The 22,704-nt window shown below is 39.8% G+C and overlaps 2 long non-coding RNA genes across 2 annotated transcripts in view; one reads left to right on the forward strand and one right to left on the reverse strand.

Moving 5' to 3' along the window:
- LOC142068673 (uncharacterized) overlaps nt 1–22,704 on the reverse strand; it is a 250,681-nt gene that overhangs the window by 224,435 nt on the left and 3,542 nt on the right. The gene's annotated exons all lie outside the window — the stretch shown is intronic.
- LOC142068672 (uncharacterized) overlaps nt 21,127–22,704 on the forward strand; it is a 39,906-nt gene continuing 38,328 nt past the window's right edge. The window contains exon 1 of the long non-coding RNA XR_012664593.1: nt 21,127–21,318. This is a non-coding gene — a long non-coding RNA (uncharacterized LOC142068672). The remainder of the gene's footprint in view (nt 21,319–22,704) is intronic.

Consider the following 22,704-nt stretch of genomic DNA (forward strand, 5'->3'; position numbering starts at 1 on the left):
CGATTTGAGGGTGTACTGTTCGACTGACCTTCATGGGCGGAAGGGGGGGCGACAATAAGGTATCTAAAATTAGCACTCTTCTCCTTGCTCTGCTCTGACTTCCTTTCCCATCTTCATCCTCCCCCGTACCATGCTACTCTCTTCCATACCCCTATTCTCCTCTTTCTGCTTTAATGGCCCTCTCTTGCCATTGATCACTCTCCTTTCCTTGAACTATGCAAAACTGGCAGACTACTCTGCCACCAACTGCTAGGAATCACTGCTTCTGGCAGTACCAATTCATTGTACCTGGGTTGAGGGCTACTTGGATCACAGCAGCAGCTGTGGTAAGAGGAAAAAAAAATTATTAAATCTCTTGAACTGAGCAGTAGGCAATGACTTATTGTGGAAATGAGTAGACCACCACCCACATTAGGAGAGCTGGAAAGGACACCTTTTAATCTCAGCAAGGTATGTTCCCTTCATGCACTTGACAGGGTACCCAGCTGCTGCTCGACAACTGGCTGCAAGATGGGCTGCAACCTTTATTGCTAAATTTCATTGCAGCTTTGTGCTACAGATTCTGATACGTAAGCAGTTCAGAGCTCACTAGCAGGCCTTTCATTAGTGGTTTCAGCTAAGCATTGCTCACCCCTTCCTTAGCAGCTGATACCAGGGTACCCATGGTCTGGGCCCTGGAGCTCTATTAAAATTCTCAGTAGTTTCTGATAGCTTTAATGCTGGGCCACAGAGTAGGAGAAGAGTAGCTATTCATAGAATTATTGCATCTGTTTATTTAAAAAAAACATCCACATCTTTCCAGGAATTGTCCAGAAAAAACAGTCTTCATCTGAAGGTCTTTTTTTTCCCCATTGAGGTCAATGAGAGTTTTGCTATTGACTTCAGCAGAGGCAGGATTGGGAGTTCATCAGCTAACCATATAACTGAAATAGTGGTCCTGATTCTGGACTCACTCCCACTAAAGTACAATGGAGTTACATTGGTGAAACGCTAATGTGAGATCAGAATCAGGCCCTAGAGTTTTATTCTGTGCCCAATAGGTTTCTCCTCTTAATACTATAACCTTTGTTGCTCTTTAATATATACAGAATTCAAAGGAATGCATACATGAATAGCCAGTCCTTCACCTAGACCTTTTGAGGTTGTACTGATTGATGCAAACAAGGTATGCACACTACTTCATTGCCTACTTTCTAAAGGAAAGATGCTTGTTTGGAGGGAATCTCACAGAAATCCGATCCACTGTTTGCACCTGTTTTTCAAGTTTCTAAATATAAAGAAATATCCAACAAAGGAAACTTCCATTTCTATGCTGTTTTAGAAAGTCTTTCAAAGTTATGTCTGGTCACCTGTTGCAATATAAAATCAGAGTCCTATTAACAAAGAAATCATCAGGAGCTCAGATGCAGACAGCCCTTCTCTCCCGCTCCCCCCCCAAAAAACAAAACAGCCTGCAAGAGAGACTGATCTTTGCACCGCGGCTAGCAGCTTAGCCCATCTTTTATCTTTTGTAATGTAAAACACTGAGTAAAATAACCCCATCTAATCAGGAAACTTCAATTTAGCTCAGTGTGGCCAACCATCCTGGTGGCCAGTATTATGGACTTGACCTGCAGAGGGTGCAACGTAGCTCTCTCCACTCCCACTGAGATCTGTGAGCTCAGCACCTCAAGGGAGTGCTTGTGGCAATGTGCTCTCTAGAAATATATATAATAAATAAGCAAAAATGTATCCTAGCTGATTTTAGTGTCCAGGAAAGTTGGGATGCATCTATATGGCTCTATTATGAATAAATGATGCACATCTAAGTACTTCACAGTTTACAAAAAGAAAATTGTTATGAAGTGATTGTTTTCACGAGCTTTCCCTGTGCCTGGAGAGTAATTAACTGGAGGACAGGCTAGCCCTGGCACAAGTCAGAAATGATTTAAATGGAGATCTTTCAAATTAAGTGATTAAGTTCCTGCTCACTGGTTTTATGGATTTCAGAAGGGCAAATTCACAGAGTAGTATCTTCCAGAAACTTTGGGAACTACACGAAAAATGGATGTTTCTTGCAGTACCTGCCCTGCTTGTCCATTCCCATTGCATTATAGCTGATGATTCATGATGTCTAGAGTGTTGTGCAGTACAATGTTTGTGTCACTTCTTGACACAGTAAGGAGTCAGTTTTATATGCTATAGTTTGGTCCAAGAAAAAAAATCTCTCTCCAGTAACAGCAACTTGTAACGAGCAAGCTGTGGCATGCCAGATTGCTACAGCTCGCTTGTTAGCTTTGGATTTCAGATTGATTGAACCATTCTGTATATCACTGCTTCATTTCCAGTACAGATTGTTTCTCACAGACATGCACACACCATGGAGCAATACATGTAGCACAAAATTGTCAAACGAGGGTGCCTGAAGTTAGGCACCAACATCGATATTTAGGTATCTCAATCAAAGCTTGGCTTGATTTTCAAAGGTACTTAGTACCAGGAACTCCCAGTGACTCAACGGGAAACATGAGCGCTTGGCGCTCCTGAAAATCAGACTAAAAATTGGATTTTGGGGGATTCTTTAGTCTCTCTCTCTCCACTGGACTTATCTGGCTTGAGGACAAAGTAATGCCCTTGTGTAGTGACTCAAAGCTCAGCAGTGTCCAAACAATGTAGAAGGGCCACATTGGGCAGCTTCAGAAGGACCCAGGGGCCATGTATAATTTGCATTAAATGGAGCACAACGCAGCCACCTTCTTCTTTACTGCTGAGATCAAGATAAAGCATAGCATGGGAGGACCTTTCAACTCTCTGAGCCTCACCTCCAATATAAAAATAGAAGACTGAACTGCAGCTCTTCTGTACGGAACAACTCCTGTGGCTACTTCTGTAATGGGTCTATCTAAGGCTGCCTTCCAGCCACATTTACTGATATAAGGATTTGTCCGGCCCAAATATATCTCCTCTGCAGTTTAACTTATTTATCTTAAAAGTCTCTGCATTACCAAAGAACAAATATTTGTTTTTATTCCTCCCAGGTTGAGGGTGATATCTTGGAAGGTCTATATGGGAAGGCAATGACTTGCATTATGTGCAATGGGACTTTATGGGGGAGTGCATCATCCCACAAGAAGATGCATTCTTCAGAAATAAACCTGTGTTCTCCCTTAGTCCCCAGAACAGAGCTGAACTCACTTGGACTGTAGTCAGTTTTCTCTCTGCCTGCCATGAGGGCAGATCATAAATGGCATGGATTACATCGGTTCCAAATGTGAAATGTTGTCATTTTATGCCTTCGCCAGGCACATCTAGACTGGGAGGTTTCCTACAGCTATATCCACAGTTCAGCAAAGGGCAGTGCCAGAAATTAAATATAACATTGCTGTTTTTGGCTGCCATAGTAACTCTAAGGAACCATTTGCACTCAGTACTACAGAGTCCAATGGGTGGGAGCTATTGCCCAGAATGCAATTGCCCAGAATGCAAGCGGAAATGTGAGAGGTTATGCCAGAGTGGACTTTAGAGCTATACTTTGGCAGCCTGTCACTCATATTGGAAACAAGGAAGGCCAAGGTCATTCCCATCATTAACCAACGAGGGTTAATTCTCAGTTGCTGTCAATAAAGCTTAATGGTTTGATCCTGAACCATTCATACAATGGAACATTTGAATGACCCACACCTGCAGAACCTTCCAAGGATAACTTAGGACCCATGAAATTAGAATGAGTTCTATTTGCTCTGGAAAACAATCGGAATCAGTTTTAATTGCAGAGCACCAAAATAATTCTAATCCTGAAATCATTCTCCAGTTTGCTGACAATTTGCTCATCTTTTTCTACAGCCTTATTTACTTTATTTCCATAGTTTCATGCCTCTCTTTCTCTCTGCTTTAAGCTCCTATCCCTTTATGCATTCTACTGGATATCTGAAGGACCAATTCCATGGAAGATTTATGTCCATACATAAATTGAGCACCAATAGAGACAGATCCTTGTCCTTGACATACTCATTATGCCAACCCTCCACCAAACACCTCACAGTCCCCATGTTTTGGTCGGGGTGGAGGTCGGAGGCATGGCCAGGAGGAAAGGCAGCATTCCAGCCATTGCTAGCAAGCATGACTGCCTAAGGAGGGTTAATATCATCCAGTAAAATTTAAAGAAGCCCCGAGTCTGCTTTAACTTGCATGGAGGGTGAAACTGGACCCTGGTCAGCATCAGTATAAGGTGAGCATAAAGGAAACCTAAAGATATTTTGTTCCCCACCTTCATCCTTTGTGCCAACCACAGCTCACACAGACCCTAGGCTCGAGACTGACTTTTGGGCATATTTATTTGAATTCTTTTGTGCATACTTGGCTATAAACTCTTCTGTGAAATTAGTGTCTAGCACTCCATTCTTGCTTCAAAGCATCTGTCTATTTGTTTTCCATTACTATTACCATAAATGAAAAGAACTATACCAGATTAATATTATCCCTTGTCCATTCAAGTTCCCAGCTCTCATAAGCTTTGCATGTGAGAACTGGTCCACATACAAAAGTCGTACTGGTTTAACTAAAATTAGTTTTTAAATAGATTTGGCTAAACTAGTGCAAACTCCTGTGTGGAAACAAATAAATCAGTGTGTGACCCTTTTATATCAAATTAGTTCAATTATAAGGGATTAATTATTGGTTCATGTTGCTATTATGGTAACTTTCAGATCTCAGCTAATTTGATATAAACCAGTTGTGAACCAGTTTAAGTGTATCCAGTCGGTACTATACACTGGTTGAACTAAACCAATTCTTTAGTTAAATTGTTGCTACTATTGCATGCAGACAAGCCCTTACAGACCCATAGGTACTGATTCTCCATTGTCCTTCACTCTGTGCAATTGTTAACACCAGTGCGAAGTGGCTGTAAAATGTTATTGGTAGAGTAGTAGCATTTCACGCCCATTTTGTGTGGCCGTAAATGACAAGAGAAGAGATGCATAATCAAGAAGCCCATGTGCTTTCATTTTCTGTTCCAAAGTGATTAAACTTTTGCAATCCCACACAAAGAATAAATCCTGCTCACGTAACACCCCCCCATGGAAGGCAAGCAAGATTCATCCCATTGTAAGAATCCAAGCATGTGTCACATGTTTCAGTGGCAAAGGGCCTCATCTCCTCTAAGAATTACTGGCATAAATCATGAGTAATTCCATGGAAGTTTGACGGAGTTACACCAGTTTAAACTCAATGTAAGTGAGAACAAAGCCAGGCCCAAAGCTTCCACAATCTCTGTGAGAACAGCAAGGAGGATTGTCCTTACTGCTGTGGCAGCGCAAAGAGACCATAAAAACTCCAGATTCAGTGGGAGAAGAATTTCTCTGGTGTAGAAACTGACCAGGCCACACCACAATTTCTAGTGTAAGGGGCATGTCAGGGAGCAGGCTGGGTGTGGGGCCACAATGGATGATTCTACAGGGCACTGCTGCACTTAGCCAGATTGCCTTGGGCTATGTAAATTCTACTAAATGGGCAGTTTGGCTTCCAAAGCAGCTCAGAATTGGGAGAACACAAAGATAGCTTCAAGCCACTTTAGTCTCCCATCTCCCTAGGCTGCAATTTTGCACCACATAAAAATCACACCCAGCGTTCCTGTATGAAAAAGATATATTTGGCAACTTCCTTGTTTCTAGAAGGAGTGTCCAACTTTTGGAACTTCCTCCTAAACTCTCATTTGAATTCAAAGAAACTCCCAGTCAGATCAGTAGCCGCCTTATTCACTTATTACACAGGTAGAACCTTTCTGCACACATTTAATATTGACCTTGGGAATGAAGTTTATAGTTTAGAATTTAATGGTTTAGAATTAATCCCACACCACACACATAATAAGAATACATTTGTGAAATTCACAGTAAAGTTCTTTATGTTAAAACACGAGGGTTTCCTCTCTGTACGTCTTTGAATGCTCAGTGTATGAACAAGTCCCTCTAACATAAAGAGCCCAGAAAGACAACAGTCACTAGAGCTTATCTGTCAGTGGATTCAGTTTTCTGTGAAAAAAGGACCAAAATGACACATTTTAATTGACATTTTTTTTTGTAAAAATGTTTGCGTTTTCAGCATACAAAACTGAAATATTTTTGTCAAAAATTTATAGAAATTATCTGTGCAAATGTCACTTTGTTAAAAATTCTTTTGTCATTAAAAAAAAGCATTACAACACATTTTCAACCATCTCTAGCAGTGATATAATTTTCAGTGCACAAAGATAGGCTCAATAAAATAAGGCTACCATGTTGCCCTGTATCACTGGTCTATGTTACTATGATCTCTTAAAAGCTTCTAGCATTTTTAATGAGAAGAGAGGCCTAATTCAAAGTAAAGTAAAAAAGCCCTTATGCTCAGAGTAGACCGATATAAACTGACAGGCTGACTATGTCTAAACTGCTGTTTTATAGCCATATTACACACTCAATCTAAAGAAAAGTCTAATGTAAAATTTTTTTATAAAGATAAGACAGTCAGGGGGTGGAGCTTTGTTTTTTTCAATAGATACATTCTTTGATTTTCCTCCTTAAAATGCTGCAGTCAGCAGTAGCTTAATTCTAAGTTATAATTAGGGTTATGTATTAAACCAGGACTACTGAGCATGTCTAACCTAAAGGAGTTCAATGCATAAATGAAAAACAGACTTGTGGCTGACTGACTTGGCATCCACCAGGATACCAATATATAGTAAAAGAATAAATTTAAAATGAAAATTAAATGTGGTCATTATCATTTAAATTGATGTCATATTTGCCAACTGTTTATGAAAGGAAAATTGAAAAGATAAGCATGATTTTGGAATTGGCAGTATGCTCTGCTACACACCAGCTTGCTGTGATTTGGGGTGCACTTTAAAATAAATTAACACAAATTTTTAGTCTACCAAATGATGTCAGCATGTATTTTTTATTAAAAGCATACTATACATTCCCCAAAGTACACATGGAATTTAAATGCACAATTGTGTGTGTGTGAATGAGAGAGAGAGGGGGGACTGTTTTTTACTTGGGGAAACTTAGCTCTGGTTACTTAACATAGTTCTCTATTTCTGGATCTGCAAGTCAAAGAGTCAAACAAAATTCAGATCCCCAATATTAAATCCTTGAAAAATTGGCCAAAACACTGAGATTGGTGGGATGTTCACTTGGTTTTCTATTTTATTTTTTAATTTCTGCGGATAAATGATGAAAATCGTCACTCCTCTAGAAACACGATGTTTGTATTCTTAGAAAACTGAATGCAACAGCAAATATGGCAGCATAATAGAAATGTGTAAAGGACATTTTCGGATTTTCTTCTTTACAACAAGTATTTTGATCTTTGCAAAACATTCATCAAAATATTTTGGTTTGGGGTCTCTCTTAATCAGTTGAAGTTTTATAATGTTCGGCAGTAGACTCTACGCTTCTCAGGTCTGCCATTTAATTCTTCAGCTGAAGGGTCCAGTTACACAGTCTCTATACAAACAAAACTGACAGTCACATTTTCAAATGGACAAAGTTGGACCTACACAGTGTTTGGGCACTACAGTTATCTGTGTATTGACATTCGCTCAGGTATGTGATGCAATGTGTGTATCAAATGCCATTTACCTCTCTTTTCAACTCAGTTATGCCCAAGCTTGTAAACTCTTTGTGCAGAGTCTGATAGGGTCCTGGTCCATGACAAGAGCTGCGTGGTGATCTGATAATACAATAAATCAATAGATTTATAATAATTTGTGCATGCAAATGGATTTTGTGGTTGTATTTGTGCTTACCCAACAGATACTCTGTAAATGTGTGCGCTCAATTGTACATGCACTAAAAGACTGTAAGCCCTTAGGGTCAGGAATATTAGAGTAGACCTCACCTGGTGTAAACTGTCAGAGACCTATTGACCTGGATGGAGTTATGACAATGTACATCAAGCTGAGGATAAGCTTCCATTTCTTTAAATGTCTGCAAAGCCTCTATGCAAATAAAACAAACAGTAATAATAGATGTTTTGAAACCATGGACCCTATTGTCATTAATAGGAGTTGTATGTGCTTAATTAGGGTTTGATCCTTCAAGGTGCTGTGTGTGCTCTGGCCCTTATACAGCAAAGCATTTAAGCACATGCTTAACTTTAAGCACGAGTAGTCTTATTGAAGTCAACATAATAATTCGTGTTCTTAACATACTTAAGTGTTGGAGTCAGAGTGCATAGCCTGCAGAACTGAGCCTTCATCATGTAGGTTCAGACCCTAATTTACAGACCCTATCTGAGGGGAAAAAAATGTGGAAAACCAAAAGAACCTTCTTAATGATCACATCCTTTAACCTCTTGAGTCTTTTGGGAACACGGACATCTTGCAATAGACCCTGTGGATATGCCTTTATAGGACTGTTTCAGTAAGGCTGAAAAGTGTTGGCCAACCTTCAAAGGATGTGGCCCTGATTATATGCAGAGACAGAACATGAATTATAGTGAAGCAGATTTTTTTTTTAGCAAGGCACCTATAGACTACATCAGTTTAAAAAAAAAGTAATTAAAGGTTTGTTTTGATCTTTGACTGAAGATTTGATTCTATGAATCAACCTTGATAGTTTTTTTTTCCCACTATGAAAGATTTATTGTCTTAATCATTTACATCTTTTACTTTTGGCTTGACTCAGATTAAGATGTAGAAGCCCTCAATGAGGACAGTCGTCTTCTCTTGGCTATCTGCTCCTGGCGTTTTTCCTTGGCCTCCTTCATTCTCTTTCCCAAAAGCTTAGCATATTCTGCTGCTTCCTCCTTGTTCTTCTGAGTTCGTTGCTTCTTTAGAGCAATACGTCTGCGCTTATGTTGCAGAACTCGGGGAGTCACCAATCGTTGGATCTTAGGAGCCTTGGTCCTGGGTTTCTTAACATTAATATCTTCAAGTGGATCAGTCCTGCACCCACCACTGTCTGTACAATCCTATGTGATATCATCGGCCACTGGTTAAGTGGGATAAGATCTGCTTCAACAAATCTACTTTTAGAGCTGATTCTGCACCCATTAAAGGCAATGGCAAAGCTCCCTCTGACTTCAACAGGGGCATGATTTTACCCTAATAGCTATCTCATAATTCCAGATAAAAGAATAAGACATTGGCAGTTTATTGTATACTATAGGATCTTCAGCCTACAAAATACAAACTATCTTCTCTTCTGGTATCAAAGATCTGATAATTTGGTAATTAGCAGATTAATCTGTATCTGGTAATTAGCAGAATTCCCACTTATACTAATTCCCTTCCATGATATGGTCTTTTTTCCAGATACAGCAGCTGGTTAAAGAGACTGGAGAACAGGTTAATCATCCGTCAATGATGCTTGTAAACATGACTATAAAGCTAGCACATAAAAAAGCAAGAATCATCCTAGATGCTTTCACCTATTTTTAATTAAATGTAATGCTGCTGAACCATTAGACATAGTGAAAAAAGTTAAAAGGCCAGATCCTCAGCTAGTGTAAACAAATATAGCTTCATTGAAATTCAATGGGATTACACTGATTTAAATCAGAGGATTTAGCCTCAAAGCTGCAAATGAAAATGTCAATAATTACATTTCTACAACAAGCAAAGTCTGCCCTAATTTTAAGCAAATGAAGGAGGTTGGTATGCTACATGACAGTAGACATTATATTGCTATACAACTGACTTAAAGTTCTATAAGTTAGATTATAACTTTTGAAGAAGCAATTATGATTTTATTGCATTCACGCTGCTGATGATTAATGCTGAGAGCCTGAGGGGAAATGCATCCTATCATTTGCTAACATACACTATAATTATGCATACCTCTCCAGGTACTGTAATTTAAGACTTAAAAAGAAGCATTCTGAATGAGGACTGCTGCACTTATAAAACATTACAGATGTGTTATCATATAAATGAGGTAGCTTTGACACGATAGTGTTCTAATAAATCCTCAACTATGATTTGGAGACAAGATATGTCAAAAGCAAATCCACACTGTCTCTTAATCTTCTACATAAACTGTTTATTTTTTCTGAGCCCTACAATAATACATATGTCAAGGCGGCTTTGATGGTTTCTAGATTAAAGTAGGTCCCCCCTCTCCCTCTTGTAGGTCATCTTGAGAATACTCATTTTTGCTAAATTAACTCAGCTATTTGCAGGGTTTAAATGTGAACCAAAATAAAACGGTTTCCATCAAATTGGGAACTTCTGAGATGAACTTCATAAATAACAAACTTAGTTTGCTCTATTTCTGTGGAAGTTTTAAATGTCTAATGCTGAATGATATTCTGTCATTGAGAGAGCTTGCATTTCAAACCATATTCTCTGCAAAAAGCGCTTTATGTTCTGCAATATGAATTTATGAAAAGCCCTTTTCTTGATGCTCATGTTAGTTATATTATGGTGCTGCTCAAGTGCCTCAACCGGTGTCAGGGTCCCATTGTGCTGTACCAACATATCGTTGGAGATGGTGCCAGCTCCAAAGAGCTTACAATCTCAACAGACAAGGCAGAGAAAGGATAGGAGAGGAAACAGAAACATAAAAACAGCCATACTGGGTCAGATGAAAAGGCCATCTAGCCCAGTATTCCTGTCTCCAACAGTGACCTATACCAGAACTTCAGAAGGAGTGTACAGAACAGCTCAGTCAGAGTGATCCACCCTTGTTTTCTCCTCTGGGCTTCAGGAGGTGATACGAAAGGCAATATGACTTGGTCAAGGTCACAGCAGGTCAGGAGCCAGGAACAGAACCTAGATCCCTGATTCCCAGTCCACTATCTACTCAATCATGCTCCTTCTTGGTGCTAGTCCTTTAAAAGCCCAGATCCTTGAAGATATCTAGGTGCCTAACTCCCAATGGATGTGCCTCTTGGTACCTTCCTCCTTTTAAAATAATACCTAGTCATATGCCCCTAATAACTTTGTATTGGAAAAAAATTGTTGCACTATTAATTAAAATATACTTGTACTTGGAACAGAAAAGAACTAACTAGAAACCTTCAGGCCCTCCATTGAAAAAAGTAGCTATGACCTTTTAGAATTTTACTGGACAGTTACCAAGACAATTTCTGTAAATGCTGAAGACAACAAAATAAATAAATAAAATAAAAATTAAAACCTACTACTCATTTGGCACCACTAGTAATGAGCATAGTTCTCAGCATCCTATATATTTGGAATTAGCCTCAAGACTCCCATTAATCATAAAATATCCACACACCTTGCTGCGAATTTGCCTTTATGATTCTACCTTAAGAGGCTGTGTTGGAAAATACTGACTAATAGCACTATAGGGTTAATGGGATTTTAGTGTGTTGTCTTCTCTTCCAGCTATAAATTTATTAGTCACTTCAGACATGGCATTCACATTAAATCTACATGCAAGACTCTGGGCAATCCAAAACAGTTTATGCTTAACACAGAGGAACTCAAAAATGTGTCACTTGTGACTTGCTTTATTTCTTTGATGCTTGTACTCTAAAAGTTCCAATCTAAAATGTCTTTTTTTTTTTCAGAAAGAAAACAAAGAAAAGAGATCAATGCCGGGTAATAAGACATACTTTGCCATTAATAGGAAATAAACAATAATACGCACATTTATACCCATTATTCAGAGTCAGAGTTTGCTGAATTATTTTGAGTAGCTGGTAAAAGAAGAATGCGAACATTGGATATCAAGTTTCCTATGCACTCTCCAAAGAGGGGCAAAGAATGCCTAATGGGATTTTTGTGACAGCACCGTGTTAGAAGTGAGACTAACTGAACATGAAGTATGTTAGACAACTTTCTCCACTGGGTAGAAAGAATGACATATGGGGACTGCCCCTTCTTAATACTAAGTGTGAAATACATTGTTCAGGATGTCTTTGGTGGTGGTGAACACAACAGTTGGTTTGCTCTACAAACCTGTTCTCAATCAAAATCACCATATGCTTTGTGAACATACATAGCAACAGAATCCTTTTAGAAAAGTCCTGAAACAATGTCAGAACTTCTTGTAGGGAATTTAAGTTAAAGGTAGTATATTTTCTCATTTAATTTTTTTTATAGAAGAAACTCCGGACAGGTAATGCAAATGAAGGGCTGGGAAAGAATGAAGAATATGAACTATTATGCATTACAGCAGTGGTTCTCAAACTTTTGTACTGGTGACCCCTTTTCCATAGTAAGCCTCTGAGTGTGACCCCCCCCCCTTATACATTAAAACACTTTTTTATATATTTAACACCATTATAAATGTGTGAGGCAAAGTGGGGTTTGGGGTGGAGGCTGACAGCTCACAATCCCCCATGTAATAATCTCGTGACCCCCTGAGGGGTCCCAATCCCCAGTTTGAGAACCCCTGCATTACAGTATGTAACAAAGCAGCAGTAGGCTAAGCTGTGGATTTGGAAGCCTAACTATTGACACCCACATCTGAAAACTGGCATATTATTATAACTTGTTTAATACCTATTCTGCTTCAATTTTCACTAAGAAGGTAAATTGTGACCAGATACTTGACATAATTAACACGAACAACAAGAGGCAAGGAACACAAGCAAAAACAGAGAAAGAACAGGTTAAAGAATATAATTTAGATGTATTCAAGATGGCAGGGCCTGATGAAATTCATACTAGGGTGCCTAAGGAACTAGCTGAAGCAATCTCAGAACTGCTAGCAATTATCTTTGAAAACTTATGGAGGTAGGGTGAAGTCCCAGAGGACTGGCGAAGGTCAAACACTGTACCTAACTTTAAAAAAAGGGGAAGAGAATTATAGACCAGTCTGCTTTCCTTCGATACCTGGAAATATACTGGAACAAATTATTAAACAATCAATTTGTAAGTACCTAGAAGATAATAGGGTTATAAGGAATAGTCACCTAATTTCCTTTGACAGGACTGGCCTTGTGATAAAGGGAAAGATGCAGACATGACATATCTTGATTTTAGTGAAGCTTTTGACACAGTCCCACATGACCTTCTCATAAGCAAATTAGGGAAATGTGGTCTAGATTAAATTACTATTAAGGGGGATACAAAAGTGGTTGAAAGACTGTGCTCAAGATGTGGTTATCAATGGTTCTCTATCATCTCTCTAGGGGGGTGATCTAGTAGAGGGTCCATCAGGGATCTGACCTGGGTCCAGTACTATTCAGTATTTTCATTAATGACTTGGATAATGGAGTGGAGAGCATACTTATAAAATTTGTGAAGGACACCAAACTGGGAGGAGTTGCAAGCACTTTGGCAAATACGATTAGAATTCAAAATGACCATGACAAATTGGAGATTTGGTCTGAAATCAAAAAGAAGAAATTCAGTAAAGACAGTTGCAAAGTTCTATACTTAATAAGGAAAAACCAGATGCACAACTACAATTTGGGAAATAACTGGCTAAGCTAATAATAAGGAGTAAAAGATCTGGGTGTTATAGTGGATCACAAAGTTAATATGAGTCAACAATGTGACGGAGTTGTGAATATCAGGGCGTATTAACAGGAGTGTCATATGTAAGACACCAGAGGTAATTGTCCCACTCTATTCAGCACTGATGAAACATTGGACTCTCTCCACTTTATCCATGAGGAAAGCGACAAACAATAAAAGATTTAGAAAACCTGACCTATGAGAAAAGGTTAAAAAAACGGGGCATGTTTAATTCTGAGAAAAGACTGAGTGGGGACCAGAAAACAGTCTTCTAATATGTAAAGGACTGATATAGAGAGGTACTGATCAGTTGTTCTCCATGTCCACTGAAGACAGGACAAGAAATAAAGGGCTTAATCTGCAGCAAGGGAGAATTAGGTTCAATATTAGGACATTTTTCTAACTATAAGTATAGTTAAGCACTGGAATAGGTTTCTAAGGGAGGGTGTGCAATCCCTGTCAGTAGAGGTTTTTAAGAACAGGTTAGACAAACACCTGTCTGGAATGCTTGTGGCACCTTAGAGACTAACCAATTTATTTGAGCATAAGCTTTTGTGAGCTACAGCTCACTTCATCGGATGCATACTGTGGAAACAGCAGAAGACATTGTAAACACAGAGACCATGAAACAATACCTCCTCCCACCCCACTCTCCTGCTGGAGATAGTTTATCTAAAGTGACCACTCTCCTTACAATGTGTATGAAAATCAAGGTGGGCCATTTCCAGCACAAATCCAGGTTTTCTCACTCCCCACCCCCATACACACACAAAGTCACTCTCCTGCTGGTAATAGTTCACCCAAAGTGACCATTCTCCCGACAATGTGCATGATAATCAAGGTGGGCCATTTCCAGCACAAATCCAGGTTTTCTCACCCCCCCCCCCCACACACACTCACATTGTAGGGAGAGTAGTCACTTTGGATGAACTATTACCAGCAGGAGAGTGAGTTTGTGTGTGTATGGGGGTGGGGGGTGAGAAAACCTGGATTTGTGCTGGAAATGGCCCACCTTGATTTTCATACACATTGTAAGGAGAGTGGTCACTTTGGATAAGCTATTACCAGCAGGAGAGTGAGTCTGTGTGTGTGGTTTTTGGAAAAAAAAAGGGGGGGGGGTGAGAAAATCAAGGTGGGCCATTTCCAGCACAAATCCAGGTTATCATACACATTGTAAAGAGAGTGGTCACTTTGGATGGGCTATTACCAGCAGGAGAGTGAGTTTGTGTGTGTGGGGGGGGGGGGGGCGGAGGGTGAGAAAACCTGGATTTGTGCTGGAAATGGCCCAACTTGATTATCATACACATTTTAAGGAGAGTGATCACTTTAGATAAGCTATTACCAGCAGGAGAGTGGGGTGGGAGGAGGTATTTTTTCATGATCTCTGTGTATATAATGTCTTCTGCAGTTTCCACAGTATGCATCCGATGAAGTGAGCTGTAGCTCACGAAAGCTTATGCTCAAATAAATTGGTTAGTCTCTAAGGTGCCACAAGTACTCCTTTTCTTTTTGCGGATACAGACTAACACGGCTGTTACTCTGAAACCTGTCTGGAATGGTTTAGGTAGACTTGGTCTTGCCTCAGCATAGTAGTTGGACTAGATAATCTCTTGAGGTCACTTCAAGCCCTACATTTCTATGATTCTGTGCATCCATAATCTTTGTGTAGTGACTTAAACCCACAACCCTTGAAAAGAAATTCAGCATGTTAACTTATTTTGCACCTTGGTTAAAAGAAAGAAAGAAAGAAAGAAAAAACAAAACAGATAATCAAAAACATAATGAAAAGGTTACTTCACAATCACTTCAAATCCCACTCTGGCATACCAGTCATTATTAGTCCTCCAGGAATCCATTGCCATTGCTCTTCAGAGTTCACTGCGTCCCACTGCTCATGTGGAAGGTGGTTAAGTACATGAAGTTAAATAAAAATCTCTGTGGTATTGCTTAGGGGCCAGTCTTTAGAGTATATAATGAAAATCAACATCTGTGCATTCCAGAGACTTCAGGTGTTTCACACTTCCTGCTACTAAATTTATGGAACATGCAAATGAAAGTAAAACAGTTAAATGCTCTTTAACAACAGAAGCATTTTGTCATATTTCAATCACATTACTCTAAAGAGTTGATTAATTTAGCCACCATGCAGGATACCATCGGTGATGCTTCTAGTTGAAATAAAATAGAGACTTGCATATTTTGATAATGTTACATCATTTTGATAGCAACAATACAAGCAGCTTTCCATTTCTGTGCAGACCAATTTTCAAGCAGGAGGTGTCTTGTGCTTCCCCTTAATAATGAATCAAACTGAGTGACATTTCAAATGGCAATCATTTCCCCAGGAGATGCAGCTGCAATCTTAGTATTTTCTGTTCTCTCTCTCCTTCTGATTTCTCTTATCCACAGTATGAGGCAGCTGAGTATAATGCAGGAAACATTATCGGCAACAATGCTTCAATTAATGCTGAAGGAAAATGAATATTTGTCTACAGAAGAATAGATTTAGAATACCTATGGGATCTACTGTACTTTAAAAACTGAAGCCATTTTGCACATTTACTGAAGTGCATTTAACTTCTGTGGTTATGCTACAACTAGTTAACCCTAGCAAGGTAATAAGTGCCATAAGGAGTTTGCACCCTCCTTTATTAAGGTTGTTTACTGCATGCTAAATAGTCTGGGTCTGTTAAAAACACCGGCTGTCTTGGCTGTGACGTCTCTAAAGTTCCACACCTCACTTGCTGCATTGTCTCAGGAACCAAAAATTCATGACAGCATCTCTCCTCCCAGCACAGATCTCAAAGTCATATATGCAGTGCCATCCTCACAACCACAAGGTGGTTTGCAATGCTGATGTAGAAAACATGTTTGGAGAGCACTGTTATTGGTTCATGGGCAAGGACTCTCAGATACGTGCTGAAAATACGTCTAGAGCCACTGCCTGTCAGCAAACCTACAATGTTTTTCCTTATATTTAGTATGGTTCTACTACCTGTCACTACGTGACATAAAATGTTCAGGAGAAATGAGCCTTTGAAAAACCACCAGAGTTGAAAGACCATACATGTGGCAGGCTAGAAATGTCAAGGCTGTAGCTACACTGGGGCTAAAACCATGTTACCTGAACTGATTTAAAACACAGTTCTAAACCACCCTGGGGTAAATTGGTTTAAACACAGCTTAACCGGTTAGGTAAATCTACGTTAACCTAGAGATGGGCTCAGGCAGTCATGTTTTGGTTTTACAAAAACCTTATTTAGTGTGTTTTGCTTGGCAAATGACAATACTTGCTACCTCCATCTGGAATCTTCTAGATACAGACAGTAGGTCTATACCCTTTACTGAGCATACCCTCCATCAGTCCCCAGATACTCTCAACATCTCTCTATCACTTCATTCAACCTATCCTGCATCCTCCCATCCAGCTAGCTAGACTCCACTCCTATTAGCACACTCCTTCCACAGAGGCCCCAGTGTCCACCCTGACACCACCTCCCTATACACCCTTGTTTTCTTTGGTCTTCTCACACATTCTTCAAGGGGATCTGAGATGGCCACTCTCACACCCCAGTACCTTAAGGGGAAAGGTTGCTATGGAAAGGCTCCCACTTTCATGATCCATAGAATCGTCAGGGAGAGGTGGCAGAGTGACCTCTCTGCTAAACTGGTGGCTGGACCTGTGGAAAATGATGGGATGAATCCAATGGCCAGGCAGAAACACCAGGAAACAAAATTACGACCTGTGAGGTTTGGATTCTGCACTGGACTAGCCCAAATCTAACCCATCCTTATTCAAATTTCATATGGGACAGGGATTTGTGGGGGTGAGATTTGAGGGTTTGATTACATGCTAACTATTAAGATGTGTGATGGATTTTTCTGTGGTAAATTATTCCACCTGACAGTCACAAAAATAAATATTTTTGTCCATTTGAACTGAATAAAATGCATGAAAAAGATAGACAATTGTGTATCCTCATCCCTTTTCTGTCTCAGGATGACTTTATTCCTAGTACGTAAATGCTAGAGAATTGAACAAATGTCCCATTCATCTTTCTGGTGAAAAAAGTGGACAAACAAAACTAAACAGCTATCCCCATACCCAAGTTTGCTACCAACCACCACCAAACTGTACTCAGAAGTGCTTATTCATAAAGATAAATAAGAACCAGGACTTCCCAGCCTGTCATTTCAATTTGATATATCAGGGCAGAATATTTAAAAATATAATTTCTATAGAAATATTGAAAGCCCATAAACCTTGAGAGATTTGCCAAGATCATCAATCAATATGGCACAAATTAACAAATGACAGTTTCCAAGCCTCAACAATTGCTAGGGTGCAGATGCAAAAATTAACCTCAGAAATTCTTCGTTAGACAATGTTCATGGAGGAAGAAATTGACTTGTGTCAGAAAAGTTAGGAGGAATGAATTAAGATTGGATTTTATTGGAAAAGCTGGCCTTAGAAAACGTTGGATTTTAACCGGCAACGTTTGATCAGTGTTGTTATAATTATGTTTATTATTTGCATTATTGTCATGTCCAAATGTCTCAGTCACACTGGGAAGTCTTCAGAGCCAGCCTCCCAGGCCAAGTTGACAGACTCAGGCTCGTGCTCTAAAAATAACTACGTAGACAGTGCTTTGAAGTTGTTGCTCGGGCTAGCTCAGGCGCTGAAGCCTAGGGAGGGGGAAGGGCTTCAAAGTCCGAGTCCAGCCGGAGCCACAGCTTTCAAAGAACTGTGTATGCAGCTATTTTTGGAGAACTAGCCCAAGTCTCACAAGTTCAAGTCTGTTGACCTGAGCTGGGAGGCTCGCGGCCGTAAGCTGTATAAACATACCCATTGGGGCCCTGTTGTCAACGGATTGGGAGAAACAAGCCCCGGTGCAGAGATGCTTACCATCTAACTTAGGACAAGACGCGACCGGTGTGTATAAGTAGCAAGCAGAGTGGGGAGGAGGGTAAGTGTTATTTGTGCTTGTATAATGGAAATATCTAGAGATTCCAACCTAGTTCAGAGCCCCATTGTTCTAAACAGGAGCTGTATAAAACACAGGAAGATGGGATCCTGGCAACCAAAGAGATTCCAATCTAAGTAGAGGAGACATTAAAAAGGTGGAAGAAAGGAAGCATTATTACCCTTATTTTAGAAATGTGGGACTGTGGCACAAAGAAGCTGATACCACCACCTAGCTCTTATCATTAGTAGATTTCATACCTTTACAAAGGCGGTCACTACCATTATTCCTATTTTATAGATGAAGAAACAGACACAGAGGTGAAAAGTAACTTCCCTTAGGTCACCCAGCAGGCCAGTGGCAGCACTGGGAATAAACCAAGGTCACCTGAATCACATTCCAGTGCTTTGCCAAGTAGGCCACATGGCCTTTAGATGCCTTGCCCAAGATACATAAAGTCTGTGGCAAAGACATGAACATCTTTCTCAGGGGAAGGCAATTATTTTTTGCCAAGGTCCAGATTTTTTGGTCAAGGTATAGTCAAGGTCAGGACTCCAGAGAAAATAATAATTAAAAATAACAATAATGATAATAAGTAAATACAAAGATTTGGGGATCCATTCAAAAGCGTCTGGTGGTCTGTATTTGGCCCACAGTCCACCTCTTGACTACCACATACTTGTCCAATGCCTTAGTCATCCTTTCTCTAGGATTTCTATGTGCACAGTTAACTTAAAGTATAAGCTCTTTGGCACAAAGAGACCAATCTTTTTGGGGCTCAATGTGGGCTTAGTCCATGACTTAGGCTTGTAGGCTTGCCATAATACAAATAACAAACAACAACAACTTGCAAGTTTGCATTTAGGAAACTCTTTTAAGAGGTTATTAAATGAGAGACATCAGTGGTGCCAGTAGTCCCTGTCCATTTATGCTAAAGTTCATCCTTTATTCCAAACTCTAGTCTCTGGTTTACTTGTTGAGACTATCACAGGTGATAAAGGTTATCTAATCACTTCTTCCATGTGGCTTACAAGAGTTTATCTTTCACTATATACCCGATAGTGTTGCCATCTTTGCTCAGGAACAAGGTGATAAGGAGCCCATTCTGGTCAACTGGAAAACCCCCCTTGACCTCAAGGGGGCAGAATCAGGCCTTGTGGTAACCATGGACAAATTCTGGTAGCAGCTTTTTAAGGAGGACTCCAGTGATGGGGCCCTTAGATTGGTTAGACATCATTGACCAAAGATATGAGGTTATGTGTTCTATGAGAAGAACATTTAGGAAATGATGCTCATCCACCGCACTAAACTCTTTCACAATAATTTAAAACATAGAGAGACAGATCCTTATTTGGTGTAAATGAGCACAGCCCCACTGACTGCAGCAGAGCTACATTGATTGCTGTCCACAGAGTAATGCCATGTTAAATTAGCTGAGGATCTGTCCCTATCTCCAGCCAGTACCATGCAATGCAATCAATATAGCAATAGTAAAGCCATAAACTACTGTTATATAAATTCATTCCTGGATTAAAAAAATAGTAGAGCAATATGTTAAATACAACCCTGTGATTGAATAGTTAACAGCAAGGTCTGTCTCTTTTTCATGCCCCCCCCCCCCCCCCCAAACCAAGACTTTTTCATCAAAAAAATAAATTGTTCAAAACATGTTGACCAGTTCAATGGGGAATGCAGCACAAGTGAACTGTTAGGGGACTTACGAATGAGTCAAAGGACTGAATTGAGGACAAATCAGTACTGGAAAACTAAGTGTCTGTTATTCAGTGAGAACTGGCAACCTGGCCAGCAGCTGTGCAAACTTCACAGAATGCCCCGTCAACATGCTTCTTCCCTTTCTGGAGATATTCAGGTTCCTTGCCTACCTGTTCTATGGCCTTTTTATTATTTTTCAGAAACACTCATTTAGAGTTAACTGCAGTCAGCCTCGGCTGGTTTTGTAAGCTGGTGTAGCTCCATTGACATCAGGGAAGCGACACCAATTTACACCAGATGAGAATCTCACCTAGGAAGTGAACTGAATTTTAGTGCCCAGGTTGATATAGTTTCTTGTTCTTATTTATTGTATTTTCCCCTCATATACTCATGATCTAAAATAATAACGAAGCCCTGTGTAATACTTGTGTTGTTTCTAAAGACTATTTTTCACAAAGCTTAGAGGGGGAGAGGAAGCTTTTTTAAAAATGGAATAACACTGTTCTCTACCAAAAATATTTAATCATAATTAAATTAAGAAACATTTATAAAAAGTTCAGTAATAAAATAAAATGGGTTGGAGAGCACAAAAGGAGAAAAAAAGGACAGAAAGGATTAAGTGGATTCATATAAAGAATAGATTCTACTTAATGAAAATTTCCACAGTGTTCAACATTTTTATTATGGTTAATAGCACCGCGCTTCATTTTTGTCTGCAGTAATTGTGTATCCTTAATGAATGGGCACTCTTATTTCCCCATTGAGCACTGACAGAAATTAATAAACCTAATTCTGTAGGTTTAAGTTTAATTCTGGTGAAATATATAAAGTAGTTACATTTTCACTTAGCAACTAACTGGAACAGAAATGGGCTTAAGCGTCTCAGCAATTTAATAGGGAGCAAATTGGGTTTTCTTTTTTTTTTTCTCCCCCCTCCAGCACTTGGGTCTATTTTCATTGCTGTGTGCAATAAAAGACATGTCATGGCCGGTGAGGCTGAACAGAACCTAGGGTGAGTGTTGTAAAAAAGTACAATTACTAGACTTAGCCCTTTATTCCAGTCTAGTCGTTAATGATTGGTGAAGACGATCTCATCGGTTTACAGTTTGATAGAGACAACAAGCAATCAAGAGAATCAAGATAGACAACGAGAAAACAAATGAAGCCACCACAGTAAACACCAAAATGGGGTGCTCTGAGGCTGAGTAATTGTCGTATGTAGAATAAAACAAGGCTGCGTTGAAGGTGGGTAATGCACTGTGCAATTATTTGGGATTGTTTAAAATAAAAATGGTATTGAGTTTGATTTTAGGTAAACAGGTCTGATAGTGAAATTCTGGAATTACACTAGGTGGAATACAAGGCAGAATCTGACCCCCAAGGAGTTCATTTCACGCAGAATGCTCGGGAGTCAGACTGTCCCTCAGGCTAAGATCTTATGAGTTAAACAGAATGGACCTAGTTTATACCTAGATAGAAAGCCTGTAAGAAAACCCCTCACAGGCATTGCATGAAGTGGTGTTGGTGATTTACCAGTGGCTGCTCTTCTCTCTGAACTACTGTGAAGCAAGGGCCTGGCATACTGTTTGCTGTTGAGAGTTGCCACCTTTTGGAGGCCAGCTGAAACTCGTGTTCCGATCACCTGTGGCCATTAAAAAGCCCTAGTACTTTTTACAAGAATAGGGATGTCTTGGCAAAATTCCACTTTGGGTAATAATGATATGCATTTTTCTTATCTACATTTCTACCCTGAAGTTTCACATATATGATGGGCCAGACCCTTACCTAATGTAGGTACAGACAAGCAAAAATAAAGCTTGTTGCCCTAATTTCCACTCTGTATTAGAGATGCTGGGAGCACAGCAAGGGTTGACAATGAGCAAAGATTGTGAGGATGGGGAAGGTTGTAAGAAAGGAAGATAATGAGATTCTCCTATTGCTGCATTATCATCCAGGTACCTTGGTTAGATCCTCTTTATTTTTAGGAGAATATAAATATAATTTAGTTAAATGATGTTTAATATTAAGACCTAGGCCTGGGAAAGAGGGTGGGTTGAAGGACAGTGATGGAAGTGAGCCTTGAGGAGGGATCTGAAGAGGGAGAGGGAAGTTGCAATGGCAAACATAAGAACGGTCATACTGGGTCAGACCAAAGGTCCATCTAGCCCAGTATCCTGTCTTCCGACAGTGGCCAATGCCAGGTGCCCCAGAGGGAATGAACAGGGAATCATCAAGTGATCCATCCCCTGTGGGCTCATCCCAGCCACTGGCAAACAGAGGCTGGGACACAATCCCTGCCCATCCTGGCTAATAGCCATTGATGGACCTATCCTCCATCTAGTACTTTTTTGAACCCTGTTATAGTCTTGGCCTTCACAACATCCTCTGGCAAAGAGTTCCATAGGTTGACTGTGTGTTGTGTGAAGAAATACTTCCTTTCATTTGTTTTAAACCTGCTGCCTATTAATTTAATTTGGTGACCCCTAGTTCTTGTGTTATGAGAAGGAGTAAATAACACTTCCTTATGTACTTTCTCCACACCAGTGACGATTTTATAGATCTCAATCACATCCCCCCTTAGTCGTCTCTTTTCCAAACTGTAAAGGCCCAGTCTTATTAATTAGTCTCCTC

Source organism: Caretta caretta, chromosome 12, assembly GCF_965140235.1.
Source record: "Caretta caretta isolate rCarCar2 chromosome 12, rCarCar1.hap1, whole genome shotgun sequence".
Taxonomy (NCBI): domain Eukaryota; kingdom Metazoa; phylum Chordata; order Testudines; family Cheloniidae; genus Caretta; species Caretta caretta.